This window comes from Aquila chrysaetos, chromosome 1 (genome assembly GCF_900496995.4).
Source record: "Aquila chrysaetos chrysaetos chromosome 1, bAquChr1.4, whole genome shotgun sequence".
Classification (NCBI taxonomy): domain Eukaryota; kingdom Metazoa; phylum Chordata; class Aves; order Accipitriformes; family Accipitridae; genus Aquila; species Aquila chrysaetos.
In genome coordinates, this window is record NC_044004.1 from 11,828,155 (window position 1) to 11,832,615 (window position 4,461).

Consider the following 4,461-nt stretch of genomic DNA (forward strand, 5'->3'; position numbering starts at 1 on the left):
GCCAGGCCCCACCCCGACCGGGGAGGGACGGCTCCCCGCGGGCGGGCCGCTGGGCCGGGGAGGGCCTGGCTGAGGGGAGCCCTCAGGCGGGCTGGGCCGGCTCCCTAGGGGCGGGCAGAGCGGGGAGGGCCCGCTCCCCTCAGCAGGGGCGGTGCGGGGCTGATGCCGCCCGTCTGCTGGTCAGTCGCGGCCCCGAGGCGAGGAGAGGCCGGGGCGACCCCGGCTGCGGCGAGGCTCTCGACGGCTGCAGTTGTAGGTGCGCGGCGTGGGCTAAAAAAGTGCAAATGCGTACATGTAAGAGAATGTATGTGACGAGAGCAGCTGTGACCTCTGTGAGTGCAGGGGGCAGAAAGCCGGCAGCCATTTTGTCTTCCCTCGTGGCTGTCTTTAATGTTGTCAGCACTGCTACCAGAGTGTAGTCGAGGTTGGGCCCCTGTCATAATATTAAACACACCGGCGCCTGGACATGAATCCCTTTTTGCAGGTGATGAAGCAGGGACACGTGGAGCTGAACATACCCCCGTGTAGCCACTCGTTCATACACGGCATCACGGCAAGTTGTACAAGACACTTTCCAACAGCCAAAGGGGATCCTACTGGGCTCCCCACCGTCATTTACTCCAACAAAAGATTTGGTAGCTTCTATATAATAGTAATTGAAAGTATTGCTAAAGCCTTAATTCTTGAGGGTTTGGGGTTTTTTTTTGTTTTACTCTATTATTAATCATGAAGTATTCAGTAACACTGTCAGGTGGAACAGAGCATCTGTCGAGCTCTGAACTAGTCACCCACACAGTCTTCATAACATGCAGAGTAAACCTTAACTGTGCGTGCCATCTTTATCAACAAAACACATTTGCTCTGAGGTAGTGACTAGTCATAACTTTCAAATTAATTAATCTAGGTATGGGTTGAGCTGGCTTCCAGAAAAGTTAAAAGACTTCAGGAGAAAGACCTCTGACATAGCTTACCTGGAGACTATACCAAACTTGGCAAGTTTTACCTGCTGCATGTGACACTTCCAGCCTTGACTTCTGCCTGCAGTTCCCCCTTCCCTCTTTTTCACGCAAGGGATAAAACTCCTGTAATCCTGCAAGGTACTACCTCGGGCTTTCTCCCGATGGGATCCTGTGAACCAGGTTTAAGTAGGCACAATTTACTGACCAGCTGCATCTGGCTATAGGGTCATAAGAAGGGAGAAATTACGATGCTGTCTTCTAATTAACGACCTTTTGAATGCAGTAGCCAGCATCCAGAATCCCCCACTACAGTCAGTGTTTTGTTGTTCCCTCTGGTGTAGGAGCAGAGTTGGTCCAAGACTGAATTCGCCAAACAGCTGCAGTCACACTTAGGGCAAAAAAGCTAAAGACACTACATGTCCTGTGATGAGAAAACTGTAAAATTTTGCTGTAAAACACATCTTGCCACTTTTTGAAAGGTAAGATTTACTAAATAACTTTATTTATAGAGCAATATCTAAAATATGAAAAATGTCGGTGTTTTGATACAAACTTGCCCTTTAAGGAAGCAGGAGACTAATAAAAATAAAAAGTGTTAGGTCTGAAACACGGATCAGAAAGAAACGAGCTCTGTGTGTAGGTAACGTGAATATTTTGATTATTTATGATGACAGTTACAAGGAAGAGGTTGGGGAAAATGTTTCAAATTACAAATAGCAGTCTGAGTTACTGCTGTTAGACTGCAGAATCTTTCATAGTTGTGTTGGTATTTCTGTTAGTTATCTCTTTCTGTAGTCACACTTGGAGACTTCAAATGGTATACAGGAAAACAGGGTGAATATGGACAGATAGGTACAGCAAACTTGACTGGAGAGTTTGCAATCTAGGATGAGTATAAGGAGTTTCACAGAATCTTTCATGATTGGCTTATCAGTCTGCATCTCATTAATTTAGGGTTAAAAAAAATTTGAAAGGTATTTTCTGCTGACTGTTGTCTCGTAGCCAAAATAAAATAGATGACAATTTCTCTCAGATAAGCATATGTATAGTATTCTCACTGCTAGGACTAGGTATTAATTGTATTCTGACGGGTACTGATCAGGCTTCTGTTTATTGTAGGAGATAAAACAAAAACTATAAGGGATACCTCAGTCTCTGCAACCTTTTTTTTTTCTTTCAAAATTCATTATTAAAAAAAAAAGAGAGTAAGGCTAAGAAAAAAATGAAAGTCACACAAAGTATTGGGTGTTCCTCTTGGGAATAGTGAATAAGAGGTTTCATGGCTCAGTGCTACTTGTTGAACACCTTTCACTAGAATTTGAATTCATTCAAAATTCAAATGTGGCACTAAAAGCTATTTAATTTATAACTCATTCAGTAATAGTTCTCCATCACTTTGAAAAGTGACTGTTTCATGGGTTCTGAATCACCTCCATCCGGTGGAAATGATGCTTACTGCATAGCTGGAAGGGAGGTGCCTCAAGACAAATCCAAAGCAATGCAGGAAATATTACTGGTGACTCAGTGGGTATCTGTCTTCTCTCTTGAGGGCCAAATTGTGATTTTATGCAAGTCCCAAAGGACAGTGAAGCATGTAGTCACCATGCCCTTAACAGAATATCAGGAGTTAGCTCCGAAATTCACCTACTGCATTCTAAACCTTCTTCTTCCCTTTCTCACAATAGGAAAAAAATCCTTGTGGCTTTTTATGAAGTTAATTGTCCTGTTGTGCCTGCTTGTTTGCATCTCCTGGTGTACATGCAGGGTAGGTTTATGGTCCCTGGCTGTTTCTACCTTTGCCTGGCTGCATGTGTGTTGTCGGAGCCATGGATGCTGGTCTGTTCTGTGCTGTGTAGTCCACGTAACCATGACAGAGAAGTAGGGTGGCACAAGACATTACACAGATTTAATAGTGAAATGATGCCTTAGTGCTGCACTGGGGATCTATATGCTGCTGGTAAAGGAAGTGCCATTTGGATGATACCTAAATCTGAATTTATGACCCCATAACCATTGAAATGTATACTTAATTGCTTGAGTATAAGAATATTTTCCACTCTGTTGTCCCAATCCAAACTGGGTAATTATGTATCAACTGATTTAAATCTGTGTGTGTCTCTCAGTTTAAATCACAAAGTATTCTAATTCGCACACGGTCCTAAATCCTATTATTCCAGTTCATCTCTGTGTATTCATAAGTCTTACAAGTTTCTTTGGAGTCAATTTCTATGTAATTCAAATTTCTTGTTATTGTTTCTTTAATATGGTTAAAGTTCAGAAACATTCACTTCTGTTATAACCACACTAAGCAAATTGTGTAAGTTAAAGACTACTCTGACCTCGCCATTGAGGTCTGGAAATTAGGAGCACATGTTTAATATTCATCCTCAGTTCCTCGTAGGAGTATTTTGAAAAGAAATCCAAAGCACACTTTAAACTGGAGTAGTAAACACTGTTTATTTATCAGATTGTCTGCATCTCATTTCCTGAACTAAACAGCTAAAGTCTGTTTGTACTTCTGACATTGCAAGTCTCATAAGCTGATCCAAGAGAACATCTGTCAGTTTGTTTTCGAGACTGGACACTGCAGAAGAAAAGAAGAGGTGGGGGGAGAAATAAGACTTTCACAAACATATCATTTCAAACAAAGTGAGAACTTTCTCAGCTGCCTTCATAAGCCAGACAAGCTGTGCCTTAGAAATATACTTTTAAGGACATTTCTTTCTCTTTCCCCCATCCCCTAACAGTAGTTGAAAAGCAGGGGTCACTTTTCTTCTCCATGTTCTGCTCAAACTGATGCCAATAAATAATGTTTGGAAGTGTTAATGAGTCCAAAAATGTATTCCAGAAAAACTCCCAAAATATACTGAAAGCAACTTTAAAAATCAAGAGCTTGTTCTCCTCTAACATAAGACTCTGAACTCATTGCATTTGGTGCAAGAGAAAAAAGGTGAGCTTTTGGCACAGAGACAGGATGATTTGAAGGAAATGCCACAGCCTGCGCTGTTCATCACTCTGTTTCTAGCAAAAAGAACAGTTTCTGTTGGTATGTTTAAGGGGAGGAAACTCAGACCATTAATAACAGAACTGGCCTACAAATCACATGCTTCAAATTCTGTCACAGTCGTAACAGGCCTTTTTCTAGCTGTAGAATACAGAATTGTATCTCAAATTTTATCATTAAATATAAGGTCTGCAGTGAAAAGATAAGTGTATATTTGAGCAGGTGTTTGGGGACAAAAAAAAAGGTCTATTTTTTTATTAGAAAATACAATTTAATAAAAAAGAAAGGTATCCAGAGGAACAAAGCATGACAACTTGTGTTTGGAAATGCTGTTTGATGTGTGAGGGTGTGTATAAGGAGACAGGAGTAGATCTGGTCAAAATATGTGTTTGAAGAGGGAATAATGGAGAATAAAAGAGGGAAGGAAAAGACCCCTTTGTTTTTCCCCTCCATGAGATCCAAGAACCAAAATTTCAGGGTTTTTTTCTGAGCTGTAGA